This window comes from Macrotis lagotis, chromosome 1 (assembly GCF_037893015.1).
Source record: "Macrotis lagotis isolate mMagLag1 chromosome 1, bilby.v1.9.chrom.fasta, whole genome shotgun sequence".
Taxonomy (NCBI): domain Eukaryota; kingdom Metazoa; phylum Chordata; class Mammalia; order Peramelemorphia; family Peramelidae; genus Macrotis; species Macrotis lagotis.
The window spans coordinates 499,984,180-500,011,374 of NC_133658.1; the positions used below are offsets into that span (position 1 = coordinate 499,984,180).

At 36.0% G+C, this 27,195-nt stretch overlaps 1 long non-coding RNA gene across 4 annotated transcripts in view; it reads left to right on the forward strand.

Moving 5' to 3' along the window:
• The window catches only part of LOC141506836 (uncharacterized), a 62,505-nt gene that overhangs the window by 30,590 nt on the left and 4,720 nt on the right, over positions 1 to 27,195 (forward strand). Inside the window, exon 1 of one of the 4 annotated variants that reach the window (XR_012473986.1) lies at positions 12,835 to 12,907. The exons of 1 other annotated variant lie outside the window; for it this stretch is intronic. This is a non-coding gene — a long non-coding RNA (uncharacterized LOC141506836). Of the gene's footprint in view, positions 1 to 12,834; positions 12,908 to 20,500; positions 20,553 to 20,584; positions 20,683 to 27,195 lie in introns of those variants that run through there. 2 more of the 4 variants (XR_012473984.1, XR_012473985.1) reach the window with 2 other exon arrangements.

Consider the following 27,195-nt stretch of genomic DNA (forward strand, 5'->3'; position numbering starts at 1 on the left):
TATAGAGTAGCAAAAATTTTAGAATCTGATATTTCCAAAATTAATAGATTTAGCCTTACAGTCAAGAATAACTTACCCAGAAAAATAGACACTCCAAAATAGTAAGGAAGGGGGATGTACTTTTAATCAAATAGGGGATTCTCAAGCATTCCTGATAAAAAGACTAAAATTGAGTTGAAAATATATAAACACAGGCATCAAGGCATTAAAAAGGTAAACAGTGACCAATAATAAAGGGCTAAACAAAATTAATGTTTACATTCTTATTTAAGCAAATAATATATGTATCTTCTTAAAAACTTATCATTACCAGATGTCATAAAGGGAATCTAATTAAACAGAGAACCTGGGAATAATTCTGTCATGTTTTTATGATTTTAAAAGAAGACTTAAAAAAGGATTTTAAAAAAAGACAAGAAAGGCAAGAAAGTGGAGAGAGGAGAATGAATGGTTAAAATTCAAACTCATATAATGTATATATAAGTAGTAAGCTATAGAAGAAGAGAGTGTTGGGGTGGCTAGGTGGCATAGTGGATAAAGCACCAGCCTTGGAGTCAGGAGTACCTGGGTTCAAATCCTGTCTCAGACACTTAATAATTACCTAGCTGTGTGGCCTTGAGCAAGCCACTTAACCCCGTTTGCCTTGCAAAAACCTAAAAAAAGAGAGAGGAGAGAGAGAGTGTTAAATTAAGCAATATTTGATCATTCTCATCTTAATTGTACAAAAGAGAAAAATGCAAGCATAAATATTTAGATATAGGAATTTCATTCAACAAGGCAATAGGAGGGGAAAGAGTTAAGGAAAAGCATAAATTATAAAGAAGGTAGATTAAAGAAGAGATTAATCAAAGCAAAACAAACTCTTAAAAAGAGAGTGGGAAAAAAAGGAAAAAGAATAAGAAAATAGGATGGAGAGAGATACCCAATCAACAATCATATCCATGAATGTGAATGGGATGAACTTACCCATAAAACTGAAGAGGATAACATAATGGATTAGAAGTCAAAATCTCATATGATGCTTCCTAGAATTACATCTAAATCATAAAGATAAACACAAAATTAAAATAAGAGATTAAAGTTAAATCTATTTTGCTTCAGGTGAAGTAAAAAAGGCAGGGGTAGCAATATTATCACAAGCAAAGCAATAGCAAAAATAGTTCTAATTTGAAAAGATGAACAAGAATAAAGAACAATATTCTGCTGAAAAAGGACCAGAGACAATGAATGAATTAATTACACCACCAAACATACATTCACCAAATGGCATAGAATCGACATTCTTAAAGGAAAAGTTAAATAAATTACGAAGAAAAATAGTAAAAAGTAATTTAGTTGTGTGTGACTTTTCTTTACTTCATGAACTGTATAGTATGTCAGGTTTTTCTATTTTCCACTATCTCTCAAAGCCTGTCCAACTTCATGTTCATTGTTTTCATGACATTATCTATCCATCTCAACCTCCTCTGACCCCTTTTACTTTTGCCTTCAATCTTTCCCAACATCAGGGTCTTATCCAATGAATCTCCCATCTTCTCATTATGGTCAAAGTATTTAAGTTTTAGCTTCAATATTTGCCGTTTTCAAAGAATAGCCTAAATTAATTTCTGATAATCTTGCTCTCCAAGAAACTCTCAGTCTTCTCTAATAGAACAAAAATAATTAAAAACATTGATTCTGTGGTGATCAACTTTTCTTAGAGTCCAACTATTGCAGCCATACATCACTAGTGAAAAACAATAACTTTGATGATATGGGCCTTTGTTAGCAAGATGATGTCTCTGCTTCTTACTAAACTATTCATATTTGTCATAGCTTTCTTTCCAAGTAGCAAATGGCCTTTAATTTCATGGTTGCAATCAGAGTCTTCTGTGATCTTTGAATCCAAGAATATAAAATATGACATTGCTTCCATTTCTTCTTCCTCTATTTGCCAAGATGTGATGCTTGGTTGCCAAGATCTTGGGGTTTTTGGTTTGTGTTGTTTTTTTTATGTTAAGCTTGAAGACAGCTTTTATGCTCTCTCTTTTTTCACACTTATCAAAAAAGGCTTTGTAAGTCCTCTTCACTCTTTGCCATCAGAGTGATATCATATGTATATCTGAGATTGTTGATATTTCTCCTGGCAACCTTAATTCTGACTTTTAATTCATCCAACCTGGCATTCAGCATGATGTACTTTGCATATAAATTAAATAAATGAGATGGAAATATATAGCCTTGTACTCCTTTTTTAATCTTAAATTAGTCAATTGTTCCCTAGTCAGTTCTACAATCTGTTGCTTGTAAGAAACATCAGTGAAGAGCCAAGATGGTGACAAGAAGGCATTGAGTCTTAGGAGCTCTCTGATAAAACTCATCAGCTAAGGACTCTAACTAAACTTTCGAGAGACAGAACCCACAAAGGGACCCAGTAAGGCAGTTCTCCTACTCAAGGTAACCTGGAAAAGAGCAGAAAGGCTCTGCTCCCCAGGATCGGAGAGGCGGCCCACCAGAGAGGTGGCCCACCAGAGGGGTGGCCCTCCAGAGGGAAAGAACTTCAGCCTCCTGGAGACAGCCCCAGGGAGCTGGGAGTCACAGCTCACAGCAGCAGGGGAGTCTCCTGAGCTGCACCCCAAGGAGCACAGGGCACAAAGTGGGGGAACAGCAGGGGACCTCTTCCAGAGGGAGCATGTGGAGCCCAGCCCTCAGGGCACACAGCAAGCAGCTTGGTCTTTCTCCCAGACCAGGAAACAGAAGCAGGAGCCCCCAGGGCATGAGCCCATTGAGCTGAGGGAGGGGAGTGAAGAGAGACTGCCTAGCTCTTTCCTCAGCCCCAGGAACAGGATTCTGGGGCTCTGACCACATTCAGATCCTGATCAAAGTCTAGCCCCCCCCCCAATAAAACAGCAGCCCCCCCACCTCAGCCCCGTGGCAGAGGGAGGTGCTTATGGTCATTCACAGACCAGGAGGGAGGACAGAGCCTCACACACTGAGACCCTTGTGGGAGTGTCCCAAAAGCTCAGGAAGCACCCCAAACCAGGCCCAGGCTGGGAAAATGAGCAAGCAGAGAAAAAAAAGGAAGACTATTGAGAAATCTTTTGCAAATGAGCCCAAGAAGGACCAAAATACTCAGTCTGAATATGAGGAAGCACAAGCTCCTGCATCTAAAGACTCCAAGAAAAACAGAAACTGGGTTCAGGCTATGACAGAGCTCAAAAAAGACTTTGAAAATCGAATGAGGGAGTTGGAAGAAAAACTGGGAAAAGAAAGGAAAGAGATGCAGGAAAAACATGAAAATGAAGTCAGTAGCTTAGTCAAGGAAATCCAAAAAAATGCTGAAGAAAATAGCATGCTAAAAACCAGCTTAGGTCAAATAGATAAAACAGTTTAAAAAGTGATTGAGGAGAAGAATGCTTTAAAAAAGCAAAATTGGCCAGATGGAAAAAGAGATAAGAAGACTCTGAGGAGAACAAATCCTTCAGACAAAGAATAGAATTCAGGGAGATTGATGAATTTAACAGAAATCAGGAATCAATACTTCAAAACCAAAAAAATGAAAAATTAGAAGAAAATGTGAAATATCTCATTGAAAAAACAACTGATATGGAAAACAGACTTAGGAAAGATAATTTAAAAATTATTGGAATACCTGAAAGTCATGACCAGGAAAAGAGCCTTGACATCATTTTCAAAGAATTACTACAGGAAAATTGCCCTGATATTCTAGAAGCAGAGGGCAAAATAGAAATGGAGGGGATCCACCGATCCCCCCAAGAAAGAGATCCCAGAAAACCAACCCCTAGGAATATTATAGCCAAGTTCCAGAACTCCCAAGTCAAAGAGAAAATATTACAAGCAGCCAGAAGGACACAGTTCAAATATCGTGGAACTGCAGTCAGGATCACACAGGACTTAGCAGCAGCTACATTGGAAGCTCATAGGGCTTGGAATACAATATACCGGAAGGCAAGAGAGCTTAGAATGCAGCCAAGAATGAACTACCCAGGAAGGCTGAATATCAAAGGTTCCTTTTGGAATGGCCAGAGCTGAACACAAGGTTTGATTTTCAGATACAGGACTCAGGTGAAGCATGGAGATTGGAGGAGAGGGGGGAAATATGGGGGACTTAATGAGGATGAACTGCATGTATTCCTGCATAGAAAAATGACACTGATAATACTCATATGAAGCTTCTCAGTTAATAGAGCAGGTAGAGAGAGCTTTTATAGTTGAAGCACAGGAGAAAGCTGAATTCGAAGATAAAATATGGTGTAAAAATGGAGTCAATAGGAAAAAAAGGGAAATGGAATGGGAGAAAGGAAAGGGGGAATAATCCAAGATATTTCACATAAGATTTTTTTTTTATTACAATGAGCTATTGCAATGATATGGAAGATGGAGAGGCAAGGGGGAATGAGGGAATCTTTGCTCTCATCAGAGGTGGCTAGGAGAGGAAACAGCATATATACTCAATGGGGTATAGACATCTGGAGCAAGAAGGAGTGGGGAGCAGGGGGAAGGGGTGGGGATGTGAGTGATGGAGGAAAGGATGGACCATGGGGGGTGAGTGGTCAGATATAACACATTTTCTTTTTTACTTCTTGCAAGGGGCTGGGATTGGATGGCCTGTCCAGGACCATGGGGCCAGGTGGATTCTGGGCCTAAGGGGTGGTATGGGGGCTCATGGTTTCTTGGCCCCAGGACCAGGGATCTGTCTGCTGAGCCAGTCAACGACCCTACAGCAGAGTCAGAGTGAAAGGAGAGAGTAAATAGAGTACATGGTAGTGGAGAAATAAGAAAGGAGGGAGTTGCAATCAGCAATGGTAACAGTGGAAAAATATGGAAGTAAGTTTTGTGATGGACTTATCATAAAGAATGTGATCCACCCATGACAGAGTTGTTGGTGTTGGAACAAAGACTCAAGCACATTTTTTGTTATTATTATTTGGGGGAGGGTGCAGGGCAAGTGGGACTGGACGGCCTGCCTGGGGCCACATAGCAGGGTGATCTTTGGGTGTCTGGGGCCGGATTTGGACCCAGGTGCTCCTGGCTCAAGGGCCAATGCTCTGTCTGCCACCCAGCCACCCCTACTATTATTACTATTTTATTTTATTTTGGGTCTTTTTTTTTTCTTCTTTTTGGTTTTTGCAGGGCAGTGGGGATCGGGGAGCTTGCATGTCACACGGCTGGGTGATTGTTGGGTTTATGAGGCTGGATATGGGCTTGAGTGCTCGTGGCTCCAGGGCTGGTGCTTTGTCCATTGTGCCACCTGGCCATACCTACAATTACTACTATTATTTTTTTTTTTATTTTAATTTTTTTCTCTCCCCTTTACTTTTTTTGCCCAAGCAAGTCTATCTATATTCATGGGGGAAGAGGGGTATTTTGTTTACTTGTAAACAAGAATATTTTATTAATGTAAAAAAACATTTGTACAAAACGAGAATAAAAAATAAATTTAAAAAAAAGAAACATAAGTGAAAACAAAGACATACAGAGTAGCTGGAACATAATTTAGGTAAATTCACCCAAAACAGGAATTGTAATTGTGCTAACAGATAAAGTTAAAACAAAAATTTACAATGCAAAAAAAGATATAAAATAAGAAGATATAAAAAAGATATAAATTTTCAGAAGAAATTAAAGCTATCTACATAGTCATATGAAAAAATGCTCTCCAAATCATTATTGGATAGAGAAATGAAAATTTTAAAAATTCTGAGGTAACACCTCACACATATCAGACTGACTGAAATAACAAAAAGGGAAAGTGATCAATATTAGAAAAGAGTAGGAAAACTACAGCATAAATACATTATTGTTATAGTTGTGAACTGATTCAGCAATTCTGGAAAGTAATTTGGAATTCTACACAAAGGGCAATAAAACTGTGCATACCCTTTGATCCAGCAATACCACTTCTAGGTCTATATCCCAAAATCATAAAAAATGAAAAAACCATATGTACAAAAATAGTTAAAGCAGTTTTTTTGGTAGTGGCAAAGATTTGGAAATTTATAGCTGAACACATATCATATATAAATGTGATAAGTATCATTGTTCTATAAGAAATAATGAATGAGGGGGCAGCTAGGTGGTGCAGTGGATAGAGCACCAGCCCTGGAGTCAGGAGTTCCTGAATTCAAATGTGGCCTCAGACACTTAATAATTACCTAGCTGTGTGACCTTGGGAAAGTCACTTAACCCCATTGCCTTGCAAAAACCAAAAAAAAGAAAGAAAGAAAAAGGAATAATGAATGACAAGATTTTAGAAGAGCATGAAAATATTCTCATGAACTGATGATGCTGAGTGGAGTGAGCAGAACCAGACCATTATACACTAGTAGCAACACTGTGGGATGATCAACTATGATGAATACAGCTCCTCCCAATAGTTCAGTGATCAAAGACAATCCTGAGAGACCTGTTATAAAAAATATCATCCATATTGAAAGAAAAAAACTATGGAGTCTGAATATAGAGCAAAACATATTATTTTCACTTTTAAAATTTTCTTTAATGTTTTTTCTTTCTTTCTCATTTTTTTTCTCCTTTAATTATAATTCTTCTTTCACAAAATGACTGATGTGGAAATATATTTAGCATGATTGTACATATACAGTGTATATAAGATTGTTCACTGCTATGGGGAGAGGGGAGGGAATGGAGGATAGTAGAATAATATAGAACTCAAAAACTTGCAAAAGGAAGAATGCCAAAAACTACCTTTGCATGTAATTGGAAAAAATAAATATTTTTTTAAAAAGAAGAAAACTGCATTATGCTGGATGGGACCATAGAAAACAAGGTAAATACATCTTTTATTTATCATTAATGCAATAGTAATACTAACCATTTCAGGGTCACATAGACCCAAATGGAAATTTAACAATAAAATCCTAAATAATGAGTGAATCAAAAAACAAATCATAGAAACAATTTAAAATCATATAAAGTTAAATTATAATGGTGAAGAGACATGCCAGAATTTCTGGGTTGCAGCTAAAGTAACCCTCTGATGGAAAATTATATCCCTACAAACATACATAAAAAATACAGAAAAGGAGATTATTGAACTAAATATACACTTTAAAAAACTAGTATTCCAATAAATTACCAAACCTAACATAAGCACAAAAAATAGGAAATTTTGGATGATAGAATAGAAATGAACTAAAATGAAAGAGAGATTACTTTAGCTTTGAGAATCTATACTATAATAACTATGTTGCGATTAGAAATCATCTTGTGGAGTTCATTCTTGCAAATCTACTAATAGCCTTTCAATTGTTTCTTCTTGTCTTGAAGTCTAAGTTTGTCAGGAAGAAAAACTAAATCAAATACATTAGGTAATAGGCCCCAATAGACCTTCCTAATCATCTCCTCCCTTTGGCAAACAAAATTCAATGTATGCTTCATATTTTAATGTCTGTTTCTCTTTTAACTCCTAGAATACTTTCAGGAATGATTGTCATTTTTTCTTCTTCAACTATCTTATTATCTGTAGCACAAATAGAAAAAAAAGGATATCATAATTGTGTCAAATTGATGAGGATCAGGACAGAAAACAAAAGAAAATGTTTACTTGAGAAGAAATTTTATGATTTGGGTCAACTATACACTTGGGATGGGCGAATCCAGATGAAGTCTGGATTTTTCAAATAAGCCAAAATTATTTTTCAAATACTTTGGGTTTCATAAAAAGTTTTCTGCATAACTTTTAAACTGATATGAATTGTGAGTTATAAGCTATGTGTTTTCAAAAAAAATTGTTATGTAAATTATCAAAAAAATTGTTCAAAAAGTATAAGACCTCATTTAGACATTCTTAAGTTTTTATACTAGGAAAAAAACAGATTAAAAAATCCACCATATTCTGTTGGAGCTAAAAAATGTTAACTCTCATTCTATTTTAATTTAAATTTTGTCTCGAGTGAAATGTGTAAAATTAATATCATGTATATGTTACTATAAAACAGATTTATAGAATTTACAAATATTGAAACAATTCATCTACTTAAATATTGCAACAAACAAATGTGAAAGATCCCTTTTGGAAAAGATGTTTGGAGGTATAATTTTCAAATCATTTGTTCTATAACATTTTATATGGAAAGTTATTTTTTCAAACAATAATAATAATATTTTGAAGGGGAAGGATATCTTCACTATGTATGGTACAGAATATCATATTTTTCTCTCTCTAACTTAGAAGAATCTAGGGAACAAACTAACTAGTCAATTTAATATGCATCTAAATCTTGAACATTTATACACATGATTATTTCTTCATAGAGTTTGGGTTTGGTAACAGATTACGTGTCTGTATTCCAACAGCCAACATAGCTAAGTATGAATTAGCTCAACATCAGGTTGGCCACGAAGCAATGGATGTTTCTGGCAATAGCAACTCTTGATGATCTTCTCTCAAGTCACAGAGGACTTGTGATCTGCATTAGTAGAGAGAAGCTACATCAAGAAGGACCCTCTCTTAGGGTAAATTGAATCACAAATTCAAAAACAGCAGGATGTTTCTGGCTTGCCTAGGCAAAATTAAATCCACTTCTTTTTTCTGCATTTTTTCCCTTTTCATGACTTCATGTGGAGTTTACTTACATTGTATGACATATTCAAGTGGCTGAAGAGAATGACTTATTGACTAACCTATAAGATAGAGCTGAGATAATTAAAAGTTGCTATTCCTGAATAAGGGATTTAGAAAGACATGGAAAATCTTGGCTACCTGATCTTTTTGTAATTTTATTCTGAAGAAGAGAGATATAAAAAATATAACTCCCTTCTTTCTTTTCAGGGATAATTCTAAATGAGTGTTAAACACTGCCTATATTAGAAGACTTGGTAAATATATTGATGTATTTTGCAAAATTAAAAAAAAATCTTAGTTTTAAGGATTGGAGGAAGAAAGCAAGTCACAAGTACAAATTAGTATCAATTTATATTAATCTTTAACATATTGGTTTCTAGTTTAGAATTCTTCCTTTGAGAGCTGTTTATTTGTTCATATTCTTTGACTACTTATCCATCTTATAATTCCTTCTAATGTGGTATAGATTTAGGTTAAAGAGACATCATGGCATAGTGGATAAGAACTGACTTCAGAGTTAGAAAGACCTGAATTTAAGCATTGCTTCTGATAAATCCTGGTTGTATGACATTGGCATGCTGCCTAGCATTTCAATTGCCAATAAATTCTCTAAGACTACAAGTTGAAAACAGGTAAGCTGCATTAACACTTTAGTGCTAAGAAATGAGAAAATTGCTCCCCGGGCACTCGCTACACCATCTTTTGAGGGACCAGTAATTTTGTGTATATAAATATATATGTGTATACACACATTATATGTGTTGTGTGTAATTTATACTACATGCATTTATGTTATTATTTATTATATTATTTATGCATTATATTAATGTTAATATAGGGTTGTGGCCCCTGACATGGTTTTGCTCTTGAAGGACTATGGTGCATTGACTGTAATGGCTCAAATTTCCACAGCTTGGAGTCAGTGTTTCCAAAGACCCTAAAAGAGGAAGAGAGAACTGAAGCATACTGGTGGGTTATCTTGTACACATTGTCCTTGATTCTGCAAGTGCATTACTACGTGTAGGATTGCAGGTGAGGAAGGGGTGCTAAGTAAGCTCATGGTCAAGGTCAGTGAGTGTCAGCCTGATAGTTTAGGTATTCAAAGACATGCAGACTATTTAGAACTTTTTCATCTTTAATTGCAAAGAATATAATTACTCTGATTTTGATACTGACCATTTGGTTATGTCCTTGTATTAAGAAGGTAGAGGTATAGGAAGGGAAAAGAATGATCTACCAAGAAAGGGAGCATGTGGCACTACGGAAATAGTGATTAGCCAGAAGAAAAAAGAACAGAGAAAAGTGGGGCAGGAAGCCAGTGTGGGGAGTAGGGGTGGAGTGAAATTGTGGGGATGTATGTGTGTGTGTTGGGTACTGCCTCAGACCATCAGACCCAAAGGTGGGGTCAATTCTGTCCACTGAGAAGTCATTTTGGGCTGGGAATGAGGCCAGTGAAAAGTGAATACTCCAGCATTTGAAGAAGTTGAGACTAATTTGAGGATTTCTGGGTCACTTGAACAACAAGATGGAAAACAAGATATTTTCTCTGACCCCACTGACCTCTCAAAACTCTCCAAAACAGAAATTATACACTAAAGATAAAGCAACTCCAACTGTCTGTGTGGAGTCAGACAACTGAAAAACAGAAGGGGTTGGACAAGTCACTAGGACAGGACACCATGAGGGGAGGAAGGTCCTTACAATATTTCACTGAACCTAAGGGAAAGAGCTCAGCATCTAGGTGGACCCATTTCTTGAGTTGGGCCCCTTTTTGAGGGTCAGAGACCTAGACTGGAGAACTGTGATTTGTCCCAGGTGGTAGTAGGCTGGGGTGATTTTGATACACAGCCTATTAGTCAGCCTCAAAGAGGAAATAGTCTGAAAGTAAATAATATTAGAAAATAAGGAAGAAAGGAATAGACTGAAATTACCTGGAAGAAAATTAAAAGATCTTGAATATATGTAGATAAATCAACATGGAAAATATTAACAGAAAGAAATATGGCTTCCAGTTATAGTAAACAAGTTCAGACATCTATGAATAAATAAAACAAGACAAAAATAATTATCCAATACCTGATTAATAGAGGAGGAATGTAAGAAGATAGAACTAGAACAAGCTATTTCCAAGTAGTTCAAAAGTGAAATAAGATTTATGAGAGTGGAAATTATACAATACACAGCTAAAGTAATGGACAGAACAGAAAAACTGGAAAATGGAGATTGTGGCAAGTCTCATCAAAAAAACAAAAAAAGAAAACAATTGAGAATGCAAATATACCCATGAAGGCTTGTCTAGAAGAAAAGAAGCAGAAAATAAAAACATTAAAAGAAAATATGGACTTCCGGCCAAGATGGTGGAGAGAAGACAGGCACAGTTCTAAAGTCTCCTGATCTCTTCCCCATCTATCACATGAAACAAACCTCTTAAAAGAAATCTGAACCAGAAAACCCAGAAAGAAAAGCCAGGAGAGGAAAATCTACCTCAGGATTCATCTCCCGCAGCAGCCTTGGCTGAGTACCGGCAGGTGAGTCTGAGCTCCCAGGGAAGATCAGCCAGACGAACAGCTGAATCGGAACCAGGAGTCTGAGGGCCCGAGAGCCGGACCTGCTGGATCAGCGGTGGGGCTGGACGAAGGGGGCTTGGGTCCGCGGGGAAGCAGAGGCGCTGGTGTTGGGGCTGTCCCCCTGGAGCTTGGGGAAGGGGCTGCGGGGAGAGGTCTGGTGCAGGAGAGCTGCGGACAACATCCTTAGGCTCCTCGGGTCTGAGAAACTCTGAGCCCACCCCTCCATTGCACAGAGGCCTCCTCCCAAACAAAAGCAAATTACTTCTGCCTCAGGCTGAGGTGTGTGAGCAAAAGAACCAGCCCAGCTGAGGAATGACCTCAGGCCAGGGTAAAGCCCACCACTGATTGAAGGCAAAAGAATTCAATAGCTCCAATTCCCTCCCTCAAGCAAAAGGAGAAGGCCTCGCAACCAAGGTCACAGACACCCCAGAGAGGGCAACCAGCACCTCCTACTGGCCAGCCAGAGAAACTGCACTCAGTAAAGCCTTTAGAGATCCCAAGTCCAGGTGAACCAGCCCCACCCAACTCAAGGTCTTAGCATAATGAAGAAGGGTCAGCGGAAAGGTGGATCCATAGAAAAATTCCTGGAAGGGAAAGACCCCAACCCAGAGAGACCTGGAACCTCTGAAGAGAATACAATCTGGTCTCCAGCACAGAAAGACTTCCTTGAAGAAATAAGGAAGGAGTTTAAAAATCAACTGGAAAATTTGGGAGAGAAAATTAATACCTTGCAACAAGAAAACAAAACCTTATAAAGTAGAATTGGACAATTACAAAATGAGAACAATTCTCTCAGATCCTCAAAAGAGCAAATGCAAAAAGAAATTAATTCTCTCAAATCCTCAATTGGTCAAATGGAAAGCTCTTTCAAAAGTAGAATTGAGGGGCGGCTAGGTGGCACAGTGGATAAAGCACTGGTCCTGGAGTCAGGAGTACCTGGGTTCAAATCTGGTCTCAGACACTTAATAATTACCTAGTTGTGTGGCCTTGGGCAAGCCACTTAACCCCATTTGCCTTGCAAAAACCTAAAAAAAATAAAAAGTAGAATTGAGCAATTGGAAAAGGTTAATGAAGAAAACTCCTCCCCCCAAAAAATAATGGAGTCTACAGAAACTAATGACTCCACGAGACAGCAAGAATCCATTAAACAAAATCAAAAAATAGAAAAAATAGAAGCAAATGTGAAATACCTCATCAACAAAACCACTGACCTCGAGAATAGATTGAGGAGGGGCAACCTGAAAATTATAGGACTTCCTGAAAACATTGAAGAGAAAAAAAGCCTGGACTTAATATTACAGGATCTAGTGATGGAAAACTGCCCTGACATCATGGAATCGGAGGGCAAAGTAATTATTGAAAGAGTACATCGATCCCCCACCAGAAAAAGATCCTAAAATGAAAATACCAAGGAATGTTGTGGCCAAACTCCAGAACTATCAGATAAAAGAGAAAATCCTGCAAGCAGCCAGAAAGAAACAATTTAAATATCAAGGAGCCACAGTAAGGATCACGCAGGATCTGGCTGCATCAACTTTAAGGGATCGAAGGGCCTGGAACAAGATATTTCGAAGAGCACGGGAGCTTGGAATGCAGCCAAGAATCTACTTTCCTGCAAAGCTGAGCCTTCTCTTCCAGGGAAAAAGATGGACATTTAATGAAATGGAAGAATTCCAAAAATTTCTGATGAAAAGACCAGAGCTAAACAGAAAATTTGGATATCAAACAGGAGATTCAAGAGACACAGGAAAAGGTAAAAAAAAAAAAAAGGAGGGGGCGGTAAAAGGAAAAAAATGCAATCCAGCAAGTTGAAACTGGCTATATCCCAGCATGGGGGGGGGGGGGGGGCGGGGCGGGGTAGAGACTCTCATAAATCCCGAGAAATGTAACTCTAACAGAAAGAATAAACCTAGCCAGAAATGATGGACATCCATGACCTATCCATGAGATTGATATCCTAATGGGATGTAACTGGCTTTAACTCCACTAGGGAGAAAGACTCTAATAACTCTCAGGAATTTTGACTCTATTCAACAGAATATACTGAACTAGAAGGGACAGACACTCAGAATTTTCTATGACTTAGATAGAATAATGTAAAAAAAAATACACTACCTCCCTAAAAGGGGGGACAGGAAAGAGACGGGAGGAGGGAGGGGAATGAATGGGACAAATCTCATTACACTAAGAGGTACAGAAAACCTATGGTAATAGGGGGAAGAAGGGAGCAGAGGAGAAACACGTGAATCTTCTTCTCATCAGATTTGGCTTAAAGTCAACCTACACATACTCAGTTAACTTATAAAACATCTAGCCTTTCAAGTATTAAAAGGGGAAAAGGGGAGGGGGGATGGTGAAAGGGAAGGGGAGTGAGGAAATAAGGGGAAATAACAAAAGGAAGGGAAGGGAACAGGGAAAGGGGAAAGAAAACGGAGGGTGTGATATAGGAGGGCAAACACACTGAAGGGGGTGGTATTCAAAATCAAAATACTGGGAAATATGGATAAAAGGGGGGAAAGAGGGAAAAATACAAACAGAGGGAAGATAGCACAGAGGGCAATAAAGAATTAGTAATCATAACCTTGAATCTGAATGGGATGAACTCTCCCTTAAAACGTAAGCAAATAGCAGAGTGGATGAAAAACCAGAATCCTACAATATGCTGCTTACAAGAAACTCATTTGAAGCAGAGAGATACATATAGAGTAAAGGTAAAAGGTTGGAGCAAAATATAGTTTTCTTCAGCTGAAGTAAAAAAAGCAGGGGTAGCAATCCTTATCTCAGACAAAGCAGCAGCAAAAATAGATAGCATTAAAAGAGATAAGGAAGGAAACTATATCCTCCTAAAAGGTACCATAGACAATAAAGTCATTTCAATATTGAATATATATGCACCCAGTGGGACAGCACCCAAATTCTTAGAGGAGAAGCTGAAAGAATTACAGGAAGAAATAGACAGCAGAACTCTACTAGTAGGAGACCTCAACCTCCCGCTATCATATCTAGATAAATCAAATCATAAAACAAACAAGAAAGAAATTAGGGAGGTAAATAGATTGTTAGAAAAATTAGATATGGTAGACTTATGGAGGAAACTGAATGTGGATAGGAAGGAATATACCTTTTTCTCTGCAGTACATGGAACTTATACAAAAATTGACTATGTACTAGGACATAAAAACCTAATGATCAACTGCAGAAAGGCAGAAATAGTGAATACATCTTTCTCAGATCACAATGCAATAAAAGTCATATGCAATACTGGGCCAAGGAGATATAGACCCAGAGCAAATTGGAAACTGAATAACCTCATCTTAAAAAATGAGTGGACCAAAAAACAAATTATAGAAAGAATTAAACATTTTATCCTAGATAATGATAATAATGAAACAACATACCAAAACCTATGGGATTCAGTCAAAGCAACTCTCAGGGAATATATTATAGCTCTAAATGCTTATATGAATAAATTGGAGAAAGAGGAAATCAATGAACTAAACATGCAACTAAAAAAATTAGAGAAAGAACAAAATCAAAAATCCCCAATCAAATACCAAATTAGAAATTTTAAAAATTAAAGGAGAAATTAATAAAATTGAGAGCAAAAAGTTATTGAATTAATAAATAAAACCAAAAGTTGGTATTATGAAAAAATCAATAAAATTGATAAACCTCTCATCAATTTGATTAAAAAAAGAAGAAAACCAAATTGCTAGTATTATAAATGAAAAAGGTGAACTCACCACCAATGAGGAGGAAATTAAAGTAATAATTCAAAATTATTTTGCCCAACTTTATGCCAATAAATTTGATAATCTAAGTGAAATGGATGAATATTTACAAAAATATAAGTTGCCCAGGTTAAATGAAGAAGAGATTAAATACCTGAACAACCCTATCTCAGAAAAAGAAATTCAACACGCCATTATTGAACTCCCTAAAAAAAATCTCCAGGGCCTGATGGATTCACAAGTGAATTCTATAAAACATTTAAGGAACAATTGGTTCCAATCCTATATAAACTCTTTGGAAAAATAGGGAAAGATGGAACTCTGCCTAACTCTTTCTATGAAACCAATATGGTACTGTTACCTAAACCAGGAAGAGTTAAAACAGAGAAAGAAAATTATAGACCTATTTCCCTGATGAATATAGATGCAAAAATCCTAAATAAAATCTTATCAAAATGACTACAACAAGTCATCACTAGGATAATACATTATGATCAATAAGGATTTACTCCAGGAATGCAGGGTTGGTTCAATATTAGGAAAACTGTTAGTATACTCAATTATATCAATAACAAACCTATCAGAAACCATATGATCATATCAATAGATGCTGAAAATGCTTTTGACAAAATATAGCATCCATTCCTATTAAAAACACTAGAGAGTGTAGGAATAAATGGGTTCCTTAAAATAATTAGCAGTATCTATCTGAAACCATCAACAAGCATTATACTCAATGGGGAGAGTCTAGAGGCATTCCCAATAAGATCAGGGATTAAACAAGGGTGCCCATTATCACCACTACTATTCAATATTGTATTAGAAATGTTAGCTTCAGCAATAAGAGAAGAAAAAGAAATTGAAGGAATTAGAATTGGAAATGAAGAGACAAAACTCTCACTATTCGCAGATGACATGATGGTCTACCTAGAGAATCCCAAGAAATCATCTAAAAGACTACTAGAAATAATTAGCAACTTTAGCAGTCACAGGATATAAAATAAACTCTCATAAATCCTCAACATTTCTATATATGTCTAGCAAGATGTAGCAGAGTTAGAAAGAGAAATCCCATTCATAGTAACTTTGGACAATATAAAATACCTAGGAGTCTATCTGTCAAGGCAGACTCAGAAACTTTTTGAAAACAATTACAAAACACTTTTCATACAAATAAAATTAGACTTAAATAACTGGGCAAATATCAATTGCTCATGGATAGGCCAAGAAAATATAATAAAAATGACAATTCTACCAAAATTAAACTACTTGTTTAGTGCCCTACCAATCAAAATTCCAAAAAATTACTTTAATGAGTGAGAAAAAAATTATAAGTAAATTCATATGGAGAAATAAAAAGTCTCCAAGGATTTAATGAAAAAAATGCAAAAGAAGGTGACTTAGCCCTACCAGATCTAAAATTATATTATAAAGCATCAGTCATCAAAACTGTCTGATATTGGCTAAGAAATAGAGTAGTGGATCAGTGGAATAGACTAGGTGCAATAGCAGTAATATGCTATTTGATAAATCCAAAGAGTCCAGCTATTGGTATAAAAACTCTCTCTTTGATAAAAAACTGTTGGGGAAATTGTAAGTTAGTATAGAAGAAACTTGGATTAGACAAACACCTCACACCCTATACCAAGATAAGATCCAAATGGATACAGGATTTAGACATAAAAAACAATATTATAAGCAAACTAGAAGATCAATGAATAGTTTACCTGTCAGATCTATGGAAAGGGAAGCAGTTCATGACCAACAAAGAGATGGAGAACACCATTAAAAAATAAACTAGATGATTTTGATTACATTAAATTAAAAAGCTTTTGCACAGACAAAACCACTGTAACCAAGATGAAAAGAGATGTAGTAAATTGGGGAAGAATTTTTACAACTAGTGTTGCTGACAAAGTATTCATCTCTAAAATATAGAGAACTGAGTCAAACTTGGGAAGGAAGAGACAAAACTCTCACTATTCACAGATGACATGATGGTCTACCTAGAGAATCCCAAGAAATCATCTAAAAAAACTACTGGAAACAATTAGCAATTTTAGCAAAGTTGCAGGTTATAAAATAAACCTCCATAAATCCTCAACTTTCCTATATATGACTAGCAAGAAACAGCAGGAAGAGCTAGAAAGAGAAATCTCATTCAAAGTAACCTCAGACAGTGTAAAATACTTGGGAGTCTATTTGCCAAGACAGACTCAGAATCTTTTTGAAAGCAATTATAAAACACTTCTCACATAAATTAAATCAGATTTAAATAACTAGGCAAATATCAACAGCTCATGGATAGGGAGAGCTAATATAATAAAAACGACAATTCTACCAAAACTAAACTATCTGTTTAGTGCCCTACCAATCAAAATTCCAAAAAATTACTTTAATGAGTTAGAAAAAATTGTAAGTAAATTCATATGGAGAAATAAAAAGTCAAGAATTGCCGGGAGCTTAATGAAAAAAAATGCAAACGAAGGTGGCTTAGCACTACCCAATCTAAAATTATATTATAAAGCATCAGTCATCAAAACTGTTTGGTATTGGCTAAGAAATAGAGTGGTGGACCAGTGGAATAGACTAGGTGTAAAAGGAGGAGAGGATTTTAGTAATCTGCTGTTTGATAAACCCAAAGAGTCAGGCCACCGGGATAAAAACTCCTTCTTTGATAAAAATTGCTGGGATAATTGGAAGTTAGTATGGAAGAAACTTAGATTAGACCAACACCTCACACCCTTTACCAAGATAAGATCCAAATGGTTACAGGACATAGACATAAAAAACAATACTATAAACAAATTAGAAGATCAAGGACTAGTCTACCTGTCAGATCTATGGAAAGGGGAGCAGTTTATGACTAAGGAAGAGTTGGAGAACATCACTAAAAACCAATTAGATGATTTCGATTACATTAAATTAAAAAGCTTTTGCACAGATAAAACCAATGTAATCAAGATCAAAAGAAAAGTAGTAAATTGGGAAACAATCTTTACAACTAATGATTCTGACAAAGGACTCATTTCTAAAATATACAGAGAACTGAGTCATATTTTTAAAACAAAAAGCCATTCCCCAATTGACAAATGGTCAAAGGATATGCAAAGGCAATTTACAGATGAGGAGATCAAAGCAATCCATAGCCATATGAAAAAATGCTCTAAATCATTAATTATTAGAGAAATGCAAATTAAAGCTTCGCTGAGGTACCACCTCACACCTCTCAGATTGGCTAGTATGACCAGGAAGGATAATGATCATTGTTGGAAGGGATGTGGGAAATCTGGGACACTATTACACTGTTGGTGGAGCTGTGAACTCATCCAACCCTTCTGGAGAGCTATTTGGAACTATGCCCAAAGGGCAACAAAAATGTGCATACCCTTTGACCAGCAATACCACTACTGGGTCTATACCCTGAAGAGATGAGGAAAAAGGGTAAAAACATTACTTGTATAAAAATATTTATAGCAGCCCTGTTTGTGGTGGCAAAGAATTGGAAATCCAGTAAATATCCTTCAATTGGGGAATGGTTTAGCAAACTGTGGTATATGTATGTCATGGAACACTATTGTTCTATTAGAAACCAGGAGGGATGGGATTTCAGGGAAACCTGGAGGGATTTGCATGAACTGATGCTGAGTGAGATGAGCAGAACCAGAAAAATACTGTACAGCCTAACAGCAACATGGGAGTGATGTTCAACCTTGAAGGACTTGCTCATTCCATCAGCGCAACAATTGGGAACAATTTTAGCCTGTCTGCAAAGGAGAGTACCATCTGTATCCAGATAAGGAGCTGTGGAGTTTGAACAAAGTACAAGGACTATTCCCTTTAATTCGGAAAAAAAAACCCAGATGTCTTATTGTTTGATCTGGTTACCTCTGAGAATTCTGTTCTCTTTAAGGATATGATTTCTCTCTCAACACACCCAATTTGGATCAAGGTACAACATGGAAACAAAGCAAAGACTGATGGAGTGCTATCTGTGGGGTGGGGGTGGGGGGAGGGAAGCAAGATTGGGGGAAAATTGTAAAACTCAAATAATATCTTTAATAAAAATTTAAAAAAGAAAATATGCTCCTTATGCAAGTTTAGCATGCTGGACTTGAAGACAGGATATGTAAAAATAATCTCTGAGAAGAAAACAACAGGACAAAAAAAACTTTTAACATGAACAATGAAGAAAATAATAAAGAAGGATACCCAGAGCTTCTGAACATAAAAAATTAAAAGTATGCACAAATAATCACAAATTCCACCTCCCCATTAAAACCAAGCTAAACAACTAAAGAGTATTCAACTCCTGGGAAAAAAGAGTAAAAAAATAAAATTAAAAGCAACACTCAAAGCTGCAAATTAACTAACAGAGCAATTAAATTTAACAGTTTAATTCAGAAATGACAAGTTCTACAAGCAAACAGGAAATAATCTTTCAAATGCAAAGGAAAGGAAAATTTTAATAACAAGACTTTGGAATTATATGGGTCAGCTAGATGACTCAACATATAGAGCATTGGGCTTGGAGTCAGGAAGACATAAGTTCAAATCTGACCTCTGACACTTAGCTCTGTGACTCTGTTTGCCTAGGAAGTACCTAGGTGACTGTTTGCCTTTGTTTCTTCACCTGTAAAATGGAGATAGTAAAAGCACCTTCCTCTCAGGATTAATTTAAAAATATTATACAATGAGATAATAATTACACAATGCCTGGCACATAGTAAACACTAAATATTATTGTTAATTTTGATGTTATTATTTTCATCATCATTTTTAATGTATTTTTCATTCCCAAATCCCTATTTTCTCTTTTGTTTCTTTTTCTACTGAAGATTCCAGTTTTTCTATTCTTCTTAGTATTTTTGCTGTCTTGGCTATAATTCTGCTCCCATGATTTTCATTTTTCTTTTAAAACACTAAGGAACTATATTTTTGGTTCCATGTTCTTCTCAAATTCCAAATGGTCATCAGTCTGATCAAGGTTTGAATTATTTTCCTTTGTTTTGCAGTGTTTTTAAATTGATGCTTAAACTCATTTACTGCATCTTGAGGGGACTGGAGCAGCAAGTAGTGGTGGGAATTGAATGAACCACACTGACTCTATATTGTGTTTCAATTCTGGAACTAGCTCAATTCCCTTTATATTCACTTATGGGTCTAGTTCAATTTTGTCTTGTGAGAAAACTTTATTAAATTGTTGGAATTGGAAGAAAACTTTTCTTGAATAGCTGGGAAATGGACCACCATTAATGATGATGATGATATGATGATGATGATGATATTTGTCTTTCTTGAAGAAGAACATGACACTAGGAAAGCGATGCTGGGGCAAGTACTTGAATTGAATTTGAATTGGGGGAGAGAGGGTGCTAAATCACCAGTCAGTCTCACTTTCTTCTCCTGAGCCATCTGGATGAAGATATGAATCAGGATGACTGGAGATGGCCCTGGATGCAAGATAATCATAATTAAGTGCCATGCCCAAGATCACACAACTAGTAAGTGTCAAATGTCTGAAACTGGATTCAAATATCTGTCCTCCAGACTTCAAGGCCAGTGCTCTATCACCATGGCACCTAATTGTCCCACCTTTACCTGCTGCTTAGAAACCCTAACATAAGGAGCTAGGTTATGCTGACCTGGTCAGATACAAAGACTGATGTAAGTTGTTTTCTTACAATTGTACATTTCAAGCAACCTAAATGTCTTATCTGAAAACTGACTTTGTACTGATCAATCAGTTTGTTGTTTCCATGTTACTTTGATTGTTTACAGACTCTTGGTGGTGATGGTGAGGAATCTCCTCTTTTTCTGATTTCAGGGAATTTTATCTGTTCACTCTTCCTGCTGCTCTACTTGGAAAGCTCCTAATCTTTCATACAAATAGAAATGAGATTTCCTAATGTTTTTATGTTCCCTTTAATTAATTGGTCTTTGATTATTTTCACGTATTTTTTAATATGTCTCCCCCTGTATTGGGGTCCAGTTTAAAGCTAAGGAAAAACTATTGGGCCCAATTTCTTGGACAATTGGCCTACATTACTTAAGAAATTGAAATGTTCAAAAGATCAAACTTTTGTTTCCTCAATAATTTCACCTTTCATCCACTACAATTTAGAGACTATAGTTCCCTACCTATTTATCTGATTAAGCTGAATTTTATTCTTCCTAAGATCTCTGATAATTTCAGTCTTTTTTCCTCTTTATTTTCCTCTACTATTCCCTTTCTGACTCTCTCCCCTCTGATGGTAGTTTCCCTTAGGATTGAATTTCAAAAAGTTTCTGTTTCCTCTCACAGTGAGGAGAAGACTTGGGCGGCAGGGTGGAATAGAACTGAAATCAGTTGGATGTTGAATTCTTCTTTCAGGCTTAGTAGAGTACCACACACTTTCCCTCTTCATACTTACTCACAATGGCCTATTTCAATGTCCTTTCCAAATCCTTTTCCTATACTCTGCCCTAGAACTGACAGTATAAAAAGTTGCTATGTTCATACTTCAGAATTGTTTTCTGTAGTTAAGTTCTCTGAGGCTGTGAGAGGATAATGAGATGGATTGTGGTGTTGAATATTATTTAAGGTCAGACATTTGTCCTCCCCCTTTCCCTTTCTTCCTCTCTTTTCCTGCAGAATTTTTTTTTTTTTGCAGCTAAAACTATTGCTGCTGCTACTGCAGCATGTGTGTGTGTGACTCCAGAAAGCTTCTGCAGCCTGACACTATGGTCTCCAAGGCACTGGAAAAAATGAAAGAGGTTTGGGCCCCAGGATTGGACTTTGTCACAATTTGTTAAGCAGATCCATGAGTTAGTTACTGTGACCTCAATGTCAGTAGACATTCTTTACCTTTTTTGAATTCTGGCTGTCCTAGTCCTTAGAGACAGCTAAAGTTGCTCTGAAATATAATTTCTATTTTGGAAAAATTTAAGAGGTTAATGGGATTAGAAGGAAATGTCTAATTTGCCACTATGTTGATCACATGACCTAGAAATCCACTCTGGTCTTTTCATCAGTAATACTTAGAAGTCCTCTATTTTGCTAAAATTTCATATTTTCCTTTGAAGCATTAAACTCAGTTTTGCTGGGTACATTACTCTTGGCTGTAAACATTGCTTTCTGGAACATTATACTTGAAGCACTCTGCTTCTTTAGAGTAGTGGCTGCTAAACCTTGTGTAATCCTCATTTCAGTTCCTTTTCCCTTGAATTAGTTCTTTCTGGCTCTTTACACTATTTTTTCCTTCATTTTTGAACTTTGTATTTTGACAATGTTCTTTATGAGAATTTTTCTTTTGGTGTTTCCTTCAGGAGGTAATTAGTGACTACTTTCAATTTCCACTTCTCTCTAAGATATCTGGACAATTTTCTTTTATGATTTCTTGAAATATAATTTCTAAGCTTTTTTTCCTTTGTTCATGGATTTCAGGTCAGCCAGGGATTCTTAAATTATCTCCCCTGGATCAGTTTTTCAAGTCAATTGTTTTTATTTTGAGTTATTTCACATTATTTCACATTTTCTTCTATTTTTTCAGTCTTTTAATGTTTTTATTATTTCTTGATGTCTCATTTGTTTCTATTTGATCAATTATAACTTTCAAGGAGTTATTTTCTTCAGTAAGGTTTTGTACCAAGCTGTTAATCCTCTTTTATGTCTTTTCCCCTTAACTCTTATGTCTTTTTCCATTCTTCCTGGTACTGTTCTCATTTTGTTTTGAAAATACTTTTATGTCTTTTAAAAAAAATTCTTGGTTTAATACTTCTAGAAATTCTTTGAGACTTTGTAGATATTTTTGAATTATATTCTTCTCTGTTGCTATAATAGCTTCTTTATGGTCAGATTCTTTTTTCATTTGCCCATTCTTCCAGCCTTCTTTTCAACTTTGGACTTTTTGTTAGTGTTTGGCTCTGCACACTTCTGCAAGGAGAAGGGGGAAGGGAGTGAGGAAGAAAAATACTAGCCTGAACTTCTCTCCTTATATATCTTTTTGCTACTTTCTCAGGAGCTATGGGACCTGCAGACTTTCAGTGTCCTCAGCATGATGTGATTGGGGGAAGTTCCATTGATTGTCTTCCTTGGACTGAGTTCTGCAAGTTCCTAATCTCAGTTATCTTTATTTTTTTGCTTAGGAGACGGAGTATACTGATGCTTATATCATCAACTATTTGATCACTAGGAATCTTTACATTTCAGAGTAACAACTGTTGGCTCCTATTCAGTCTGGGATGCTGCATTATTCTCCAGGAATATGAGTCACATAAGTTACCCCTTTCTTCTGGAACTTGGTTGTTGTCTTTCATTCTTGAAGAGCATCAAAATGGAACCACTATGTTGGAGCCAAGCTACAGTGTGCCCTTCTGAGACTGAACAGACCAGCACAAATTTGGAAGGCTCTACAGACAGGTTAGGTACAAATAGACCATGTGAACATTGGGAGTAGATTTTCTAAATTCATGCATCTCACATTTCTTTTGAGAATATAATCTATACTCCATACATGAGAACACAGGAAGGCCCATTCTCATGATCATTCCTCTTCACCATGGTTCCATGGCCTAGAACTGGGTTCTGGGTGACAAGTGCCAAAAGGCACTATTTTCTGTACCCAGTGCTTGCTCAGGGATCTCCCTATATTTCTGACCTAGTACTTCCTGCCTTTATGCCCAGTCTTGATTCTCTTCTTGTCCTTGAGGGCTAGAATACACCCTACCAAGTGTAGTCCTGGACAGACCCTCACCCCAATAAACTCCTCTCTCTAAAATATCAAGAGCTAGAAAAATGACTCACTCTGACATCTTGCCTTTTCCAATAAGAATTCAGGCATGTGCATTTTTAGGTCTTTGCTAGGGATGGAGGGGAAAAGATTGCTAGACTCTAATGCTTCCTCTCACTTTGCCTTCTTGGCTCCACCCTTTTATTTTTTAAACCATCTGGAACATCAGGAACATCTGGCTATGGTTTCATGCTCCCTTGGGAATTCATAAGGTCCTTTTTGATTGTTGAATCATTTTCCTTTGTTTAGCAATATTCAATCATATCTGGAGTTATTTAGTTGATCTGTTTTTCTATCTTTTTCCATTGGTTTATCTGCTTATGCTCAAAATTTTTAATTAAATTTTATTTTTCCTGAGTTTTTTTGAGTAATTTCAATCTCCCCCCCCCCTTATACTTATGTTGTTCATTTTCTGATTCCTTCCCCTTTGGGAAAAATTTACCTGGATGTTGAATCTCAAAGCTATTTCACTGTTTTTCCTATATGGGCAATTCATGTTTTATTCATTCTCTACTCCAAGTGACTTGGGGGGAGGGGGAGAAGAACTGGATCTAACTGGCTTCTAGGCTCCTTCTCTCAAACATAGGGGAGCTCTACATAGCCACATAAATGTGTTCTGCTCCAGTTCTGTTTATATCTCAGTTCTTTGCCTGAACTTTGTTGTAGCACAGGACACTGCCAAGATTCTTTGCCAGTCAGAAGGGGAGACACCCGGAGCCTTTTAGTTTTCACTGACACTAGGAGGAGGGAGGGATAGAGTTGAGGACTATGGGTTTTGGAGTATTTATTTTGCATGTGCAGTTTTACTGCTGGATGCTCACAGGTGATGGAGAAAGGAATGCTAAGTAAGAACATCAGGGGTTAGAAATTATTAACCTCCTCTATAGATGTTTTATTGGGTTTTTACCTCATTTGGTTTCTGATATTATAAACAATGAAGACCATTGAAATTACTTTAATACTTATTTATGAGTTCTTCTTTGGAAAGGTTTGAGAGGTCATGAAGACATGTGACGTGGAGGCTGATATATATTTCTATACAATAATAAAATCAATAAGTTCCATCAGAATAATTATAAAATGCATAGAATATTTGAGGATCAATCTGCCTACCAAAGCACACAAAACACTTGTCTGGAATTCGATTTTTAAAGTTATCTTTAAAGATGTAATGGGGCTTATGGATGTGCTTAACACTGAGGTGCCCTGAAAGGAATTTGGAGCATACCTCAATCACTTAACATATAAACATTCTGCATTCTCTTCTACATGAGTGGACTTGTTTAATTGACTGCATAACTAAAATAGTATGAGTCTTTAAAACTGGTTATTTGGTATTTGGTAAGCATAGAAAAGTAAATCAAGGGAACAAACTAATAAATGAGAACCACAAATAACTGAACTCAATGACCCAGTGTTAAGTATCAGACCTAAAGTGAGGAAGATTCCTCTTCCTGAGTTCAAATTTGGTCTCAGATACTTACTAGCTGTGTGACCTCAGACAAGTACCTTGACCCTGTTTACCACGGTTCCTCAAGTGAGTTTGAGAAGGAAATGACAAATCATTCCAGTGTCTTTGCCAAGTAAATCCAAATGAGTGAAAAAGAGTTGGATACAACTGAAGTGACTGAGCAACAACAACAGATAATCCAAAGTGCAATAAACTTGAAAACATAAATTATTTAGGAAAGAATTCCTTGTTTGATGCAATTGGTTGGGAAAATAAGTTAAACAAAGATCAATGTTATTTTATATTTCATAATAAATTCAAAATGATACATAGCCCTAATATTAAAAATCATCCCATAAAAATTTTAGAAAAGCCTATCATAGAGCTTTTAAAACCATGGAACATTTTTAGTTAAATAATTTAAAAGTATAAAAATTTTGAAACCATTAAAATGAAAAGCTTTTTACAAACCAAGTAATCCATCTAGATTAAGAAGAAAAGCAATTGAATAAAGAAAAAAAAATCACATAAATTGTTTTTATAAGGGTTTGAAATGCAAGATATACCAACAAAGAATATGTATGCATACATGCATATGAATATACACATCATATATATATATAACACATATAACATGTACTTACATATGAACAAAAATTATTTCTCAATATTTGTGATCAGATTATGATTAAATAGTTCTCAAAACTATGAATAACATGTGAAAGAAAGTTCCAAATTACTAATAAGAGAAATGCAAATCAAAATAATGCTATAGTTTTACCTCATATCCAAAAAATTATAAAAGATGATAAGAGATGGGAATAGTCAATTGTGGAAGATTGAAGAAAGATAGGCAGATAACAGCATTGTTATTGGAGCTGTAAATCATTACAATTATTTTGGAAAATAGTTTTGAATTAGACAAATAAAGAGACTAAAATGTTCATATTTTGGTCCAAACAAAATTTTCCTATTGCCAGAAATTCCTAGGAATATCCTATGTGATAGTATTAATATTTGCTAGTTTTTCATCAATGCAACTCTTACCACCACTACCACCAACACTAGGAGAAAGGTCCCACCCCCTCCCTCCCTTATCTTTAAGGATTAACTTTCCCCTAAAAAAGAAATTGAGCCACCTTGGTCACCTAAAGTCATTTTTAAAAGTCCCAACAATAGGCAGGTGGAACTTTCAGATATGATGGATTTCTGAAAGATAAACAAATTATCATAACTTGCCCTAATGATCTGACACATTTTATGGAAACTAGGAGGTCATATCCAGAGAAGTTAAATGTCACTTTATAGTGGTAGTTAAGTGGTGCAGTGGATAGAGAAATGGGCCTAGAGTTAGAAAGCTCTGAATTCAAATGCAGCCTCACAAACTTAATGACTACATATGACCCTGGACAAGTCACTTCACTTCTTTCTGTCTCAGTTTCCTTCACTATAAAATGAGGATAATAAAGCATATGTATTCCAAGGTGGTTGGGAAAATAAAATGAAAGAACATTTGTAAAATGCTTAGTATAGAGCCTAATATAAGTAGATGTTATATAAATGCTGGCTTGTTGTTTTTTATTGTTATCCCTTTTTCTCCATGCTGTGTTAAGGCAAACTAAACATCCTTTTGTTAACTGTTCAATGACTTTTTCATGTCTCATTTCATTTCAACATGTGCTGACATTAGAATTTTCTCTGATATATTAAGAAGTTTATGAATAAGAAAAAATCCTCTACAAATTCTAAAATATTTATAAAATTGCTTTTTTCCTAGGAACAATTGATTATAAACAGTCATTTATTAGGGAATGGGTAAACAAATTAGGTATCTAAATACAACAGAAAACTACTGTGCATATTTATATTTCTTACTGTGTAAGAAATGACAGATATGATAAATACAGAGAAGCTGGGGAAGAATTACATGAGAACCAATACAGAGTTAGGCAAGCAGGGCATTGAAAACAATATACTCTTTATAAAGATACAATTATGTAAAATGACTACATCAATTGAAAGAAAAGAATAAAACCACAAAATAAATTCGCAAAATTACAAAGAATAAGTATGGGCCCAAAGAAAAAAT